This window comes from Schistocerca americana, chromosome X, assembly GCF_021461395.2.
Source record: "Schistocerca americana isolate TAMUIC-IGC-003095 chromosome X, iqSchAmer2.1, whole genome shotgun sequence".
Taxonomy (NCBI): domain Eukaryota; kingdom Metazoa; phylum Arthropoda; class Insecta; order Orthoptera; family Acrididae; genus Schistocerca; species Schistocerca americana.
The window spans coordinates 507,693,085-507,711,565 of record NC_060130.1 but is presented as its reverse complement, the minus strand read 5'-3'; the positions used below and the strand labels follow the sequence as shown (position 1 = coordinate 507,711,565).

Sequence of the window (18,481 nt, the reverse complement as noted above, 5' to 3'; positions counted from 1 at the left end):
ATGTGTAAGTAGCAATGGAGATTATTTTGAATAAAGTATTGTTTATCAGTTTCAAAGAAGAAACGTGCAATTATAGCAACCAAATCCCGGTTTCATACTTCTACATCTGGTAGAAACATCACCTATATGTACAAAAGCTTAAACGGATTTCCTGTCGCTTCAGATTTTCACGTAATTCCTAATTTTCGACGACGCCATCACTGTCGTCGTCGTCGTCAGAATTATTTGTTGACCGTATGCTGGCGCTTTCTTTAGTTGACAGAACTGTGTCAGGGAGACAAAAAATGGTTCAAATGGCTCTGAGCACTATGCGACTTATCTTCTGAGGTCATCAGTCCCCTAGAACTTAGAACTACTTAAACCTAACTAACCTAAGGACATCACACACATCCATGTCCGAGGCAGGATTCGAAGCTGCGACCGTAGCGGTCGCGCAGTTCCAGACTGTAGCGCCTAGAACCGCTCGGCCACCAAGGCCGGCTCAGGGAGACATCATGTCGTTAAAGAAATTCTTTATGCTGCGAGAGATTATGTCTATTTCTGCACTGGTGCAGATACTGATTTTACTGTATGGTGGCAGTCTTCACCGATTTCTCTTAGCGTTTTGGTCTGAGCTTGACAATACGGGGGCGGTAAGAAATGGGCCTAAGTGAAGCATTTCTTCAAGAATATCGCCGCGCAAACTTACGTTCTCGTGTCATCTACATGGATTTAGAAACAGTTTAACAGATATCTCGCACGTTTTTATGCCTCCCAGAACGTTAAAACAGCTACAGGAAATCCACAGAAACGAGAGGTAGCTTGTAAAAGCCGTAGCCATGAATCAGCTGCTGCTATTCACGTTAACCTGTTCCAGTAAATTTAATAACCATTCTCGAGTCGCATATGCCACAAATGGAACATCAATGTACAGTAAGCGGTCCAAAAAAATTCTCCCTATCCGGCCGCTTTCAATTTGGCGCAGCTATTAAAACCGTCACAGACAAGGCGTAACGACTTACGCATCCAGCAAAAATTAATTAAATTCGCCGTTAGTAACGACGGCCGCAGAATCGCTCAAGCGCCGGCCACTCAGTCCTCGTAAATACAGCCGGCGATAGCGATGGGCCGATAGCAATCGCTAACCGGCGGTTCGGACCGCGGCGTACTTCACTGACAAACGCGCAATTATTGCCAGTGCTGATCGCCGCGGCGGAATACTGTCGTTACCCTGCGTGATTCGCAGCTGACACTGATGGACTGGGTACTGTGCTTCATTGTGGCCACAGATAATGTTCACTTTAGCTGCACTGTAGAAGGGAGAGCTTAATTTAGTTTCGATTCCAGGTACGGGCGTCACGTTCCATTGCAGGTAACAGTCAATTAATACGAAATTATTAGAATGTGCTGAGACGAAATTAATGGACGACATTTTGGGCTTCAGTAAGGTGGTCGTCCGCCGCTCGCTTCCGCGACTGCGCACTAGATATCAGAAACGGACCGAGTAAGAGATCAGAAACGGCGCCAAGTACGAATCTAATATTCGGGTTGCATACTTCAGAAATCTAAGGGGCCGCTGTTACATCAAGTGCTAACGGGCTTCCTTTGTTCAGTTGTAGTTCCTCGAGTAGGCGAGTGGTTGTGAGAACTGTGGCGGTGCGGGCGCTTCATACTCATCGACTCGTTCTTTCTTAGTGCAGCATGCAGGAGCGTTAAGCTAGTCGTGACTTACTGCTAGTACGGAAGGTGAGTACACAATTTTTCTGCAGTGTTTTGTGATACAGCGGCGGATTGGTAAGACAAAATTAACTGGTGCAAAGTACCCAATTGCAAATGTGTTTTATTACATGAAAAGTGATATCTGGAATAATTTTCACACTAGAGTCCACGCTTCAGACGAAAAACATGGGAATTTCGTCCAATGGAAATAAAATGGTTGTATTCTTGTTTAGTTCACCTCCACTACGAGAAAACATATGTGGTGCGTCAAACGAAGACTGAGCACAGAGCAGAATCACTGTTCTATCTCTGCGACAAAAAAGTGCTTTATTTCTGTATACATGTTGTCACAGCAACTTGCGTTTATGGGCTAACTGCGAGTTGTAGCTTATTCAGTTCCGTAATTTATTTTATTACTAAATCACCATTTAGGGATTGCGTTTCATCCACATGCTTCTTGGTACTGTCGTTGCAGACTGGGTAACGCACCGAAACAGTGTATACATCAACGCAATTGTTGTACATTCTGTGAATAGATATTAAATATTACAATAAATTCATAGCAGGCTTCGAAAAAGTTTTATCTATACATATGTATGTATAAACAGAACAATAGTCACTGCTAACCGATCAGTCGTTGTATTGGTATGTAACTTGCTGCCGGCGGGGGTGGCCGAGTGGTTCTAGGCGCTACAGTCTGGAACCGCGCGACTGCTACGGTCGCAGCTTCGAATCCTGCCTCGGGCATGGCTGTGTGTGATGTCCTTAGGTTAGTTAGGTTTAAGTAGTTCTAAGTACTAGGGGACTGATGACCTCAGAAGTGAAGTCCCATAGGGCTCAGAGCCATTTGAACCATTTGTAACTTGCTTGTGTCATTTACATAGGTCGGACATTATGTGACGTTTCAACTTGCACTTGAGAATGATTATAAAGCCGAAGTCATCATTAATTGAAATAAATGAATAATAATTTACAGTTTAATGGTGCAAATTAATTTCAAAACTGGCGCGTATGTAGCAGGAATGTCGCAAGTCCGCGGTGTTACTTGCGAACTCGTGTACTCTCACTCCTTCCTGAATGAGTCGAGTCCACTTATACCCGAGAACAGCGTCAGGTGACGAGGGGGCTGCGACGGACTCACGAGTCGAGTCTGCGTGCACACGGAGGCGGCGAGATCGCAGAGCACGACACACGACTCGCTGGCGAGTTCAAAGCAACATACGGAGCTCATTTCTGATCTCTGCTGCTCATCACAATTCCAGAAGCCCGCCGAACCGCGGCAACAGCGCAAAATTTGCAGCTGTGCCAGGCCGATTCAGATGGCTTCTTCAACCGCCTGATCACCGTGGATGAGAACTGGATGTATCGCTATGACCCCGAGACGAAGGAGCTAAGCCGTTTGTGGACACGTGGGGATACACATCCCCTAAAATAGGCGAAAACTAAACCATCAGGCAAGCTAATGCTGAGTGTATCTTAGTAACAGCATTGTGTTGTGCTACGAGATTATGCCCGTAAGGGGAAAACCGTCACGGCAGCTCACTACCGAAATCTCTTGAGGAGGTTATGGGAAGGGTTGTCGGGATGAAACGTCAATTGAAACTGTCCTAGTGAGTGTTTTTGCTCCACGACAACGGCACAGTTCATCCTATACAGGACACTGTTACACATGCCGCTTCCCCCCCCCCCCCCCCCCCCTCTCGTCTGCCGCGCGGGATTAGCCGAGCGGTCTAAGGCGCTGCAGTCATAGACAGTGCGGCTAGTCCCGGCGGAGGTTCGAATCCTCCCTCGGGCATGGGTGTGTGTTTGTCCTTAGGATAATTTAGGTTAAGTAGTGTGTAAGCTTAGGGAATGATGACCTTAGCAGTTGAGTCCCATAAGATTTCACACACATTTGAACACTTTTTCCCCTGTCTAATTTTGCCTCACCCCACATCCTTCTGATATCTTATCCAGGGCAGAAAACCACTGCATAGAAGCCATTTTCTAAACGACGACGAGGTTATTTTCAAGGTGGAATATTTCTTTAACATTTTAAATTTTTTCTGGGCGTCCACAGGCTCAACGTGTTTTGGAATGAAAACATGGTCCAAGTACACTGTATTCTTTTTACTATCCGTGCAATTGGCCAATTTTATCTTGGGTCATTTTCAAGCACATATCGTAAGTTACCAGCTTCATTTCACATTGTAACACATCGCTGGTACATGTGGACAGGTACACATCTTAATTTTTTGCGTTTTTGGCACACAAACAATACAATAGTATACCTGATAACGTCCATTCTTGTTTTCTTAACAGCCAAAAACGCAGACTTCTGCAGTTCAAGGTTTTCGGAAAGTCAACAGCGCAAACATTTTCACATCGATTGATAACTGAATATTTAGAGAATAACCGACATCGTTAATAAGATAGATGGTCGCAGCTTTATATTTTTCAACGTGGTAATTAAAACTGTGAGATTACCTCTGGTAGTCCCCCTTTCTCTTTGTTCAGAAAGCTACGGCTTCTCAACCACAGCGCACAAAAGCCGTTGGTAGGGACGGACGCTCTGGAAATTACAGCGAGGAAGCCACCTTGGGGCAGCGGGGCGTATTCAATCAGCCAAGTTGACGCACGCTAGACGGCTCGTATGGCAGAAACGATATAAGTGGACCGTAATGATTACAGCCCAAATCACATCGGGACGGCATTTTTAGGACGAGCGCCACTAAATGGAAGTTGTGGAGGCGGAAAAGGACACGCGTGTAAAAAAATTTTGCCGGCTTTCTGCGAGGTAGCAGCTGCTGTAAAGCTGCCTCTCAGCTGAGAGCGTAAAAGAGTTACTGATCGTAAAAGCGCCGAGTGCTGTCGTTCGATACCGCTCCTTCTCGGGGAACTTGTACGGCTGCTGTAAGGCGGCGCAGAATCAGCTTCACTTCGGCGTTTTAGCAGGCCGTGGCCGCCCTGTGGCTGGCGGTCGGCCCTCTTGTAATCGTTGCCCTCAAGTAACATGCGTGTAGGCTGCAGACTCCCCTGAACCGTTCACAGATGGAGAAAGGGAAATTCAGTTGTGTATACTTCTGGACCCATGTCTCCATCCATTCCTCCGTAAAAGGAATACAAAACGACGACAGCAAATTCCTTTTAGAGTATCTGAAATATTGTTCTCCAATTTATCCAAATGCATTCCACAGGAACAGTTATGTTGTTTAAGAACCTTCTACATCGCAGCGCGTCAGCAATCGTTGGTTAATATGTTAAAAAACTAAAAACCCGCCTCGATTGCGAAAAACGCACCTAGTGCTAAGTGTTAAAACCTCACGTTTTACCCCTATATCTTTATTACCACGACGTCTTTAGATTACGTCCCCTCAACCCCCCCCCCCCCCCCCCCTCCAGGCTAACTGCTGGCTTTAGGTATAGTTTTTAAGCGTTCCTCCTGTTGTCATAGGTAGCTTCATATACAGGGTGTTACAAAAAGGTACGGCCAAACTTTCAGGAAACATTCCTCACACACAAAGAAAGAAAATATGTTATGTGGACATGTGTCGGGAAACGCTTAATTTCCATGTTAGAGCTCATTTTATTACTTCTCTTCAAATCACATTAATCATGGAATGGAAACACACAGCAACAGAACGTACCAGCGTGACTTCAAACACTTTGTTACAGGAAATGTTCAAAATGTCCTTCGTTAGCGAGGATACATGCATCCATCCTCCGTCGCATGGAATCCCTGATGCGCTGATGCAGCCCTGGAGAATGGCGTATTGTATCACAGCCGTCCACAATACGAGCACGAAGAGTCTCTACATTTGGTACCGGGGTTGCGTAGACAAGAGCTTTCAAATGCCCCCATAAATGAAAGTCAAGAGGGTTGAGGTCAGGAGAGCGTGGAGGCCATGGAATTGGTCCGCCTCTACCAATTCATCGGTCACCGAATCTGTTGTTGAGACGCGTACGAACACTTCGACTGAGATGTGCAGGAGCTCCATCGTGCATGAACCACATGTTGTGTCGTACTTGTAAAGGCACATGTTCTAGCAGCACAGGTAGAGTATCCCGTATGAAATCATGATAACGTGCTCCATTGAGCGTAGGTGTAAGAACATGGGGCCCAATCAAGACATTACCAACAATGCCTGCCCAAACGTTCACAGAAAATCTGTGTTGATGACGTGATTGCACAATTGCGTGCGGATTCTCGTCAGCCCACACATGTTGATTGTGACAATTTACAATTTGATCACGTTGCAATGAAGCCTCATCCGTAAAGAGAACATTTGCACTGAAATGAGGATTGACACATTGTTGGATGAACCATTCGCAGAAATGTACCCGTGGAGGCCAATCAGCTGATGATAGTGCCTGCACACGCTGTACGTGGTACGGAAACAACTGGTTCTCCCGTAGCACTCTCCATACAGTGACGTGGTCAACGTTACCTTGTACAGCAGCAACTTCTCTGACGCTGACATTAGGGTTATCGTCAACTGCACAAAGAATTGCCTCGCCCATTGCAGGTGTCCTCGTCGTTCTAGGTCTTCCCCAGTCGCGAGTCATAGGGTGGAATGTTCGGTGCTCCCTAAGACGCCGATCAATTGCTTCGAACGTCTTCCTGTCGGGACACCTTCGTTCTGGAAATCTGTCTCGATACAAACGTACCGCGCCACGGCTATTGCCCCGTGCAAATCTATACATCAAATTGGCATCTGCCAACTCCGCATTTGTAAACATTGCACTGACTGCAAAACCACGTTCGTGATGAACACTAACCTGTTGATGCTACGTACTGATGTGCTTGATGCTAGTACTGTAGAGCAATGAGCCGCATGGCAACACAAGCACTGAAGTCAACATTACCTTCCTTCAATTGGGCCAACTGGCGGTGAATCGAGGAAGTACAGTACATACTGACGAAACTAAAATGAGCTCTAACATGGAAATTAAGCGTTTCCGGACACATGTCCACATAACATCTTTTCTTTATTTGTGTGTGAGGAATGTTTCCTGAAAGTTTGGCCGTACCTTTTTGTAACACCCTGTATAAGTTTCTTTACTAGCATAAGCAACCGTGTGCGGTTATTTTTAGGTTTTATCTCCTATTTAGCTCGACTCTTGTTCTATCCATTTCATTTTTTGATATACGTTGATCCACGGTTGGGAATATATGGGCTATTTAGCCCCGACCCATGGATAAACTTTCTCGTATTCGTATGTGCATGCGCATTCAAGTAACTTCCCTTGTCTTGCGTATGTGTATACATAGCGGGTCAGGCTTGTAAGCGAGTGACCGTTTGTAGCTACAGTTCATGGCGGGTCATGGCCCATCGAACATAGGCCGGTGTGAGGAGTGTACACCATTAAGTTAAGTAGTGTTGACTTTGTGCATATGTACTGTTTGTGTTTTCCTTTTCTTTTTTGTTTATAAATGTATAGCTATGGTGTTCTTTTAATCACTGACAAAGGTCTTCTTGGGCACTTGTGGGTTTTATTGTTGTTCTGAAGAAGGTGTAGTTATCTACGCCGAAACCTGGGTTAACACTTAACACTAGGTGCTTTTTTCGCAATCGAGGCGGGTTTTTAGTTTTTTAGTATAGTTATGTTGTTCTCGCAAAGAATCCCTCAATACTACTGTACGGTAGGCAGATCAGAATAACTTGCGAGAGGTGAAGCCGGGAGCGGGGAACAAATTCTCCCCCTGGCTCCCTTCCACCCGTAGCTGTACATGTCTGCTGTTACTGCCCGTCTGAAAAATATTGCCCAACAAGTAGACTTTATTTTACGCCTTCTTGTGCTCCATTGTTCGCCGTTTATGATGTCGCGATTTCCGTTCTTTTATGCACGGCGCCAGTGTTGAAAAAGTAATTCTAAGGAAATGTGCATGCAGACATCATATCCACTTTGCAAGCCACAAACGGCGAGAAAAATCTATTTTTGAAGTTTTCCCTGAACAAATAAGATGTTTATCAACACGAACAAACGTATACCATTAGCTGCATACAAAGTGTCACTACTAATAAACTGATAGTCCAACTACTGATACTATCTATACACAAATGGAGAATTTTAATACTTTGATAATATCAGCACAATGAAAAGGTATGATATACATTGATGTGCCGAATTTAAGGACGAAAGTAACATTCGTACTGTGTGTCACTTCCAAGTACCTCAATGAAACTTGGGCCACACATAGGAAAACAAAACAAAAAAAACTGTTGCGGTATACTACGAAAGGTTCAAAATGGTTCAAATAGCTCTGAGCACTATGGGACTTAACAACTGAGGTCATCAGTCCCCTAGACTTAGAACTACTTAAACCGAACTAACCTAAGGACATCACACACATCCATTCCCGAGGCAGGATTCGAACCTGCGACCGTAGCAGCAGCGCGGTTACGGACTGAAGCGCCGAGAACCGCTCGGCCACAGAGGCCGGCTCCGGATATGTCACTTCTGTTCGTGGCATTGCGTATTTCTTAGCTGCGTTTTGTATTTCACTGCAGCAGTTCTATCTACGTAGGTTTCAAGTTAGATCGAAATCAACCCTACGTAACTGCGTTCCTGAGAATGTGTTTAGAATGATGCACATTATGTCTGAAGTACGTAACTGACTCGCAGCTGCATTCCTGTCAGCTACAGACTGGAGATAGCAGAGCAAATAATCTTACCGTTTTGATTGATTTCCGGCTTAGAATTGTTTCCACGAAGTTTTACTGTACTACTATGATTCGTTTTTCATGGGGGCCTTCTGAAGTAGCTCCAGTTTAATTACAACCAGCCTTCTTTCGCATTAGTGGCTGCCTGTGTACCTATGCTCATAGGAGGTAGTTAACTTATAGAGCAGTAAGACGAGAGTAAATATTGTCATTCGAAAGGTTCGGTTTGAATGCCATTAACGCATGCACGCCAAATGAGTCACCCGCGAATCAGACAGAAATTATGAAGCTCCCTTGGAATATAAATCAGTGGCAGGCGCACTTTTGAAGGAGCAATTGCATCGACATACACTAACACATTTAAAATCGGCATTAGGACTACCACATACTGCCCCAAAAACGTAACACCATCCTGAACGACACTATCGGCCGCGAAGTCATTACATGTGGAGGCGTAAGTTTAACTACACGCAAATACTACGTCTGAGCCTGCCGCGGTGGCCGAGCGGTTCTAGGAGCTTCCGTCCGGAGCCGCGCTGCTGCTATGGTCACAGGTTCGAATCCTGCTTCGGGCATGGATGTGTGTGATGTCCTTAGGTTGGTTAGGTTTAAGTAGTTCTAAGTTCTAGGGTACTGATGACCTCAGACGTTAAGTCCCATAGTGCTTAGAGCCATTTTGACTAAGTCTGAAACCGCCGTAGCCTTATTAATAAAATCAATATTTAGCTTCAGTAATGTCAGGCCTGATGGTCTAGCGGCAAACGGCGTACCTGTGACCAGAGAGGTTGCGGGATCAACTCCGGTCGGGCCACGGAAATTTTCCGTTTTGCATTCAGTCTAGCCCTCACCTCAACGATGTGGCGAGTAGCCAACCACGACATATGGTTTGGATTCTTCGTTAAACAGTGGGTCCCCTTTCTCCGGTTGGATAACTGGTGTAGATGAGGGTTACGCAAGTGGCTGAAGTGGCGTCCAGTCGAGACACTTGCACCCGGTCATTGCGCCACACGCAATTATAAATTATTATAACTTAAGCACTTTTGGTAAACCGTGGAAAACCTTGACATGGACGGCCGGATGGGTTATTGACCCATTCCCCCCCTTTTCTTCCGAATACCAGGCGGTCTCCTACCTAGCCTACTGTGCCGTCCTCACTTGACAGGAAAGCAACCCAGCTTAATGAAAGTGACTGTAGCTGGAAAGCATGAACACGGCTATTTCTCAACGGAGACATTCTATAGGGACGCTACGGTCGATGCCAGCGAGCGATGCGCCCTTCTGATGGCTTCAGCGGCTACGCAATATCGATCCACCCTTTCTCCCCGTCATGTTCTGTTGGTAACGGAACAATGGAAACGACAAATGAAAATTACTCTTTTTCTTGATAACGCTGAAGTTATTTGCCACTATCTGAATAACAATACTATCATGTTCGCATCTACACTAAGCTTGTCTTCCTTATTTCCGAAAAACAATTTGCTTCAGAATTATTCCTGTTTCACGAGTCCGTAATGTGCACCGTTGAGCGCCAAGCACTTTCTGAGCAGAAAGCAAAACTTGCAGTGCATTCCCACGGAGAATAATTCCGGCAGTTAGGTGATAATTACAAGCGCCAATGTCAGAGCTGAAAGTGGTCTTTACATTTTTTTTAATTTGTCTGTGAGTCAAGTGCGTTTGTTTCCCCTAGTTCGTACTCTACATATTCACTTTAAAACATTACTTCACATATTGTATGTTTCCGTAACCGAAGGTACAGGTCAAAATAAACCCATTACTAACAGTAGGCTAACTTGAAAGTGAAAACCTTCTTTCGCGGAGTAGAACAATTTGCGAAAACAAATATATAATGCAGACACTTCTATGTTAACAACTGAATGTACAAAGGAATATTCACGAGAAAGTCGGGTATATTACATACGAATGAAGAAAAAAAAAAAAAAAAACGCACCCACGACCAGTGATTATGGCATCTACAAATATTACTGGACCTTACAGTAATCGGAAACTGCAAAAGTACACGAAAACTATAAATTTGTCATTACTGAACACAGAATACACCCGAGTAAAATATTATTCATAAAAAATATTGCCATCTCATTGTTTGCATTTTGTCAGTATCTCATCTGGCCTTTGGCAGGCTCTCTCGGATGAGGCACTACTATGTACGCACAAACATCGTACTCAGAAGATTCCTGTTAATTTTTCAAAAGAACAGTTCATCACGCAACAAATTTGCAGAATCTCGCAGAGTACAGAGCTTGTGACGTTCCTCTTATTTTGACCACATTTCATTTTTGCTGATTTTAACGTTATATAGTGTAACCGCCGGCCGAGGTGGCCGAGCGGTTCTAGGCGCTACAGTCTGGAACCGCGCGACCGCTACGGTCGCAGGTTCGAATCCTGCCTCGGGCATGGGGGTGTGTGTGATGTCCTTAGGTTAGTTAGGTTTAAGTAGTTCTAGGGGACTGATGACCTCAGATGTTATGTCATATAGTGCTCAGAACCATTTGAACAGTGTAACCCGCTTTCAGCAATGTTAATTTTCGTTATTAAATGAAAATGACTATGCTACCGACAACGTATGAATAGTTCCATAGTGTACGAAAGATTTCTGTTGCACACAAGTCTAGTCAGTCTGTAGTAGGATGCAATTCATACCTCACCTCTCTGCAGGCCACCATCTAGGTTTTTACTTAATTTCGAGGTTTTGAGTGTTAAATAGTGTCTGTTTTACGGTGGCTGTCGATAAATCGACCGTAATGCCATCCCGGATTTCATTTGAAGTATATTATCTATCTCCACTTACAGCCACACTGGTAGACTGTATGCATATCCGAGAATATGTCCAGGGAAGAATTAACTAAACTTTTGCAGTCTTCAGTGGTTAGGAACTACCAGTTCTGCTGCACGTCGTGTACACCACAACCTACGGACTCGTGGTTGAACTGGCCAACTTTTATATAGGTTTGACACTATAAAGGGGAGGGCACGACGCTGGTATCACATATTCACTTCAAACTTTGTACACCTTCAGTAGGCCATTAAAACAACAAAATATGCAAGTATTAAGGTGCACTGTTCTGGTAAAATGGCTCTCAGCACTATGTGACTTAACTTCTGAGGTCATCAGTCGCCTAGAACTTAGAACTAATTAAACCTAACTAACTTAAGGACATCACACACATCCATTCCCGAGGCAGGATTCGAACTTGCTCTGGTAATTCTTGGAAAATCACAAAGAAATTTTACGCGTCTATTATGTGGCTCATGTATCTGCGCGTAGGTTCTGTACGTTAGAGCATATGGTGGTTACGTGGTTAGCGTTCGAGCTTCCAAGGCGAACGTATATGAGACGACGGTCCGGATCCCGCTCAAACATAATTTTTAATCTGTTTTTTTTTCATCGCTGGTCATATTATTTAATTTATATGACATTTGAGAGGTAATATAATTTTTAAAAAAACAAAGGCATTCCCAGACCATGATAAGAGAATGAACTATAGTTTCTATAGCTTATACAGTTTACTATCATGTTTTATACCATGGTACTTATTTCTGTTGTAGCAAACTACTGTTGTTGATATTTTAAATACTGACAACTGTATATTTTAGGCTGTTATACATTCTTTACTTGATGCATTATTTGCCATATTAGCTGCTAGTAGCGCCTTCTACTCAAGATGGACTGAAGTCAATAGTGCTAAAATATAAACTGATAATTTTTTATTCGTTTTCAAATTGTCATCAGTTCTGTCGACCTGCTTATACTATGAAATAAATTCCATTACATTTTTTGGGCTCCGACTTTCACAGAAAATGAACTTCCGAACTAAGCTTTCCAGGCACAATTCACCGCCCGATCTGTGCTCGTGTCCCAGCCTGGCACACAGTTTTAATTGGCCACGAAGTTTCAAAACCTAAATCACTAAACGCTCGTAAAATTTATGATTGCAGCTGGTACCAATTCGCGCTGCCCGCCAATCTGATATTGTCAGTATAGAGCGTCAAACTCGACATTCTGTACTTATTTTGTGTGTGACATACCAATGGAGACGTTATAATCGTAATTAACTAGCGTACTCGTATGAACTACAAATTATGACTTCTTTTGAGTAAAACAGGGAGTAATAAAGTTTGTGGTGGTTTAGTAACAATGTAACAGTGTTCTTCAAGAAAGTTCGTGAACTTGAATCGTAAGAGTACCTGGCGTCTATTTACATATTTGAGATAGTTCACGCATAGCTGCATTGCACTTTTCAGTATCAGTCGGCACCACAGTCGCCGTATATCGCGCCAGCGGCGTATGCAACAAAGTAGGTTCAATGCACAAGGAGACGAACTTATACATGAAGTACGCTTTCTTGCAACAGTTAAACTGATTTTTCTGTAACTTAGTTGCAAATTACACCACAGCGGATGATTGGTGCGAAGTATTTGGGTTGACATGGCTGCTTCACGCAGTGGTTCGCTTAAAGAAGACTCAGGTAATTACCTGCTGTAAACAGGGTCGGAGCGCAAGCCCAGGTTCGACAAATATGGAAAATGATATGGAAAGTGGCGTCTTCGAAAGCAACGTCACGACAGTTGCCAAAATCGATTTAGGGAAATCATGAACAACTTCAATCTGGAAAGGCTACAGAAAGGAGATCTCAGGTTGATTCTACGTGTCGATTTCCAGAACTCTTTTGACACCGTCCTCCCACAACCCGTTTCAAATGAAATTACTTTGCTGTAGAAGTACCGCCTTAGTTGTGCGACTGTGTTCAAATTTCCTGTCACAAAGACCACAGTTTGTAGCAACTGAGTAAGTCCTCTACTGAGACCGAAGTTACAAAAATGGTTCAAATGGCTCTGAGCACTATGGGACTCAACTGCTGAGGTCATTAGTCCCCTAGAACTTAGAACTAGTTAAACCTAACTAACCTAAGGACATCACAAACATCCATGCCCGAGGCAGGATTCGAACCTGCGACCGTAGCGGTCTTGCGGTTCCAGACTGCAGCGCCTTTAACCGCACGGCCACTTCGGCCGGCCCGAAGTTACATCCGGGGTTACCTAGGAAGTGTTATAGGCGCTCTGTTGTTCTTAATCTACATGAAAAATCAACGAAACACTCAGAGGTTGGTTGCAGATGAAGTAGTTTACCTTCTAGTAGTCTGATCAGAAGATTGAAAGGAACAGGAAAATGGTTCAGACAAGAAATATTTATTACATTAAATGTATTTACAATTGCGAATATAAACCATCAGCTGTAGAATGGAATGACAACAGTGAAAATTTGTGCTGGACCAGGACTCTAACCAGGATTTCCCGCATATCGCGAGCGGTCGCCTTATCATTTGGCTATCCATGAACGACTCACGGCCAGAGCCAAACTTCAATATGTCGCCAACCATGCGTCTACAAGCTGAACTCTTACGTCCATTATGTGTATTCCCGTACAGGTGACGCATATTACTTGAAAGTCACTTGCCCGGTGTCTGCGTATAAATTAGATATTGCAGTGCCTGTGTTACTGTGAATTACCATGCAAAGTTTCTTTGGCCATGCATGCATGTCCAAAGGAACAGGCACTGCGGCGACTACAGCCGTTGTGAAACACATTAAATGTATTCGCTATTGCCGATGTCGTTGGGTCAAGATGGGAACCTGTATACGTCGTCTGCTGCGGAGCAGCATGTTCAACCGTGTGCAATGAATGGTGTGTTCCTAAACGGTTGTGCCGTCTGCACCAGCATTGTACTATGTCGTCAGGTCTGCCTATACTGCTCTACAAGGCGGGCAAGCCTCTGACATCACCGTTCTGTGATAAGGCGTGGACGCCTAATACCTTATCGCCTGCTAATGATTTCACCGTCCTTCAACTTTCCACTGAGGATCACCAGAGCTGCACAATTAACAGCCGACCAGCTTCACCATTCCGGGGTGCTCGTTTTCAGGCCATAACAATCTTCCCGTTGACGGAGCCATAATGTCAGTGGATTTGAATGCCAGTTTGCACTCAATATGTTTGTCGGCGAAAAGGGGGGGGGGGGGGGGGGAAGTCTCGGAGACATGGAAGAGACCTGCCGGCGGCTATCCAGCGCACTGGGTACACTGGGTGCAAATAGTGATACAGGTTGGCACGAATGACGCCTGCCACTTGGGATCTGAGGCTATCCTGAGTTACTTTCGGCGGATAGTGATTTGGTGAATGGAACTAGCATCACATGTGGAGTGCAGGCTAAGCTCACTATTTGTACCATCTTGGGTCGATTGCGGCCTTCTGGTTTGAAACATAGTGGAAGGTCTATTCCAGAGGCTCTGACGATTCTGCGACACTATCGGATGTTGACTTCTCGACCTCCGATATAGGATGGAGAATTGTAGGGTTCTCCTTAATAGGTCAGACGTGCACTACACGCAAGAGGCGGATACTGGAGTGGGGGAGTACGTATGGGGTGGACACAGCATTTTTTTTTTATTTGCCTGCCAAAATCGAAGATACATCAGCCACAACGTTCTCTGAGAATGCTCGTCGTCGAAGAACGGATACAGAAAAGATTAATATCTTTGCGATCTGCAGGAGGATCCAAGGGGAGGTCCCAGAACCAGTACCGCTTAATGGAGGTTAACATGCCAAGGTGGCATTAGGAACAGGAGGTTGGCTGAAACCGAAATCCAGATTGGAATATTTATCGTAAGGATGGGTTAGTTACCAATGCTGGCAGCGTATTTATTGCAGTAAGGAATTTAGTTATATCTAGCGAGATTAACAAAGATTCCGAATGTGAGTTCATCTGGGTGAAGTTAAGAATCAAAGATCGGTCAAAAATGGTAATCAGTTACTTTTATAGACCTCGGAGGCAATTTGCGGAATAGCGTTGCTAGTTTACCTGATCATGCTGTTGTATTAGGGGACGACTTCAACTTGCCAGGTATACTCGCAGATTGGCAGAATCATGCTATGAAAACTGGTGCCAAAGATAGGGATTCGTCTGACATTGCAGGAATTCATGTGACATTTTTCTGAACGTCTTGTCCAAAAATTACTTCGACCAGACGGAGAAACAACTCGATAAGGTAGGGTCTTAGACCTTCTAGCAATAGACAGGTTTGAATTTATCGAATCAGTTAACATGGATGAAGGTATCAGTGATCATAAGGCTGTAGCAACTATGACTACAGGAACTACTAAGAATGTTAAATAAGGTGGGAAAATATTTTTGCTTAGCAAGAATGACAGGATACAAATTGGCAAGTATCTGAGTAGTCAACATCAAATATTCAGCACTGAGAGGAAAGGTGTGAAGCACATATAGGAAAATTTCAGAAGCATCGTCAATGTGTCTCGGAGAAGTATGCTCCGAGCACGGTCTTAGGGGGTGGAAAGACCCACCGTCGTCTAATAGCGGTGTGATGAAACTGCAACATAACACAGAGCATCACAGACTCGTGAAAACCAAAATCTAGCTGACAAAGAGAAACTCAGAGAAGCGAAAATGAGCTTAATGAGAACAATGAAATAAGCGTTCAATAACTTTCAAAGTACAATCTTGTCAACCGATTTGACAAAAAGCCGTAACAGGTTTAGGTCTTAGGTAAAATCAGTTAGCAGTTCGAAACCATCTCTTCAGCCAGTCCGTGACCATACAGGCCAGAGACGGGAGGTAACAGAGAGAAGGTCGAAATACTTTGTTCAGTCTTCTGAAACTGTTTCACCACCGAAGATCGTAATACCTTCCCTCCTTTCAAACATCGTACGAACTTCGAAACGGCAGACACTAAGATAAACTATCGCGGAATAGAAAAGCAAGTAAAATCGCTTAGTAGTGGAAAGGCATCAGGACCAGATGAGATACCTGTAAGGTTCTACAAAAGATGACGCGAAAGAACTTGCTCCCCTTCCAGCAGCAATTCACTGTAATCCGCTAGAGCAACGGAGGGTACTTATCGACTGGAAAAAGGCGCAGGTCATTCCCGTTTTCAAGTCGGTTCGTACGGCAGGTGCACGTAATTATACGTCTGTAACGTTGAACCAATCTGTTTTTAAATTTGGAACATGTTTCATTCTTATGATTTATGAAGTTTTCAGGCAACGAAAATCTCCTCTATAAAAATCAACATGGATTCCCCATAAAGGTCTTGCGAAACTCAGGACGGCGGTTCCCATATGAGATCCATAACGCTCTAGACAACGGCTCTCGGGTTGATGCAGAGTTCCTCGACTACAGGAAGGCATTTTACACCGTCCCGGACAACCGTTTAGTAAAAACATCAAACGAGCTTACTAAGTATCAGGCTAGATTTGCTACTGATTCTAGACTTCCTTGCGGACGTACCACGTCGCCCTAAATGGAATAAAATCGACAGATGTGAAGGTAAATTCCGAAGTACCCCAAGGAAGTGTGATAGAAACGTTACTGTTTACGATATACATAAATGGTCTAATAGAAAGCGTCGGAAGCTCTTTATGATTGTTCCCAGATGATGCCGTTCTCTATTTAAAGAAACAGAAAGCAGTCTCGATTTGCAGAATAACCTGCGGAGGAGTGATGAATGGTGCAGGCTCTGGCAGTTAATCCTGAGCGTGAATAACGGTATCATATTTGTACACATAGGAAAATAAAATCACTACTGTACAATACCACTATCGATGACAAACTGCTGGGAGCAGTATTTACCGTAAAACAAAAGAGTAACAACCCAGAACGACCTTAAGTGGAACGATCATACAAAAAAAACTAGCAACGAAAGCAGATGCCACACTCAGATTCACAGGGAGAATCTTATGATGTAACTCATCCACGGAAGAAGTGGCATACAAGATGCTTTTTCGATCGAGTCGTGAGTCTTGTTCATCTATCTGGGACCCTTAGTAGATAAGACTAATAGGAGAGATGGAGAAAATCCAACGAAGAGCAGCGCGTTTCGTCACGGGGCTGTTTGGTCGGCGCGAGAACGTTACACAGGCACTCAACAAACTTCAACGGCATACGCTACAAGAGAGGCGTTGTTCATCGCGGGAAGGTTTATTATCGAAAATTCCAATGAAATTTTTTTCCGGGATGAGTCGGACAACATTTAATTCCTCCCACACACATCTCGCGAAATAGGGATGATGAAGTCCGAGAAACTAGAGCTAATACAGACGCTTACCAATTACCTTTCTTCCCACGCGCCATTCGCGAGTGCAAGAGAGAAGGGGGGATAAGTTAGTGGTAACAGAAGTGCCCTCCGCCACAAACCGTCAGGTGGCTTGTGGCGTACTGATATAGATTTCCCCATTTGCAGCCCGTATCGTGGCTATAGTGATTCCCCATTCGCCTCTGTTCCGCTGAGGTACTTCACAAACCAAGTCACGTGCCCGCAATAGGGTATTCAATCCTGCTGGGGACAGCGGTCTTAAATGTTTTGGCTCATCAGCGTATGGTGTGATAAGCTCGGTTGCAGGGATGGCGAATGCTCGATTACTGTTTACTGTGGGAAGTCCGGGAACATGCAGCAATCGTGTGAACACGACGGCGTGCAGAACGCTTTTGCGACCCATTCAGGAGTACGGCTCAAGCGTTCGGGGACGAAGTGCAAACGATTCTACTGCCTCGAAAGACCACCTGGCGTAAGGTTGGTAAGGACCTGATAAGGGTTACTAGGCTTCATACAGTATTATTTAGTCAGTCATTTGAGAGGGTAACAGGGGCGGGAATGACTACCAATAGTAAACACTAGCCTCCGCCATGCACTGAACCATGGACTACGGCGTAATGTAGGTGTAGAGACGGGGTTTCATGGTTGTTGCATTTCAAGCAGTGTACAGGACTGCTACCTGTTGAACACGTCCTAGAGATAGGAGTGCATCGGTAAAATGAATTGTGTGTCAGAGCATATCCAGTAATAGATGTACCTTTACCTGATATGTCAAGAAAGTAACGAGAATTTTGTTATTTCGCGTGTTGTGCTACCCTATTCGCTGGACTCTTTCGTTTTGTGTTGGTAAATACTAGTATGTCTGGAATGTATGTCTAAAGTGTTGGCACCGAGCGAGGTGGCGCAGTGTTTAGCACACTGGACTCGCATTCGGGAGGACGACGGTTCAATCCCGTCTCCGGCCATCCTGATTTAGGCTTTCCGTGATTTCCCTAAATTGTTTCAGGCAAATG

At 44.4% G+C, this 18,481-nt stretch overlaps 1 protein-coding gene across 4 annotated transcripts in view; it reads right to left on the bottom strand.

Annotated features, from left to right (window-relative positions):
• LOC124555037 (synapse-associated protein of 47 kDa-like) overlaps nucleotides 1-18,481 on the bottom strand; it is a 320,494-nt gene that overhangs the window by 276,010 nt on the left and 26,003 nt on the right. The window lies entirely within an intron of this gene.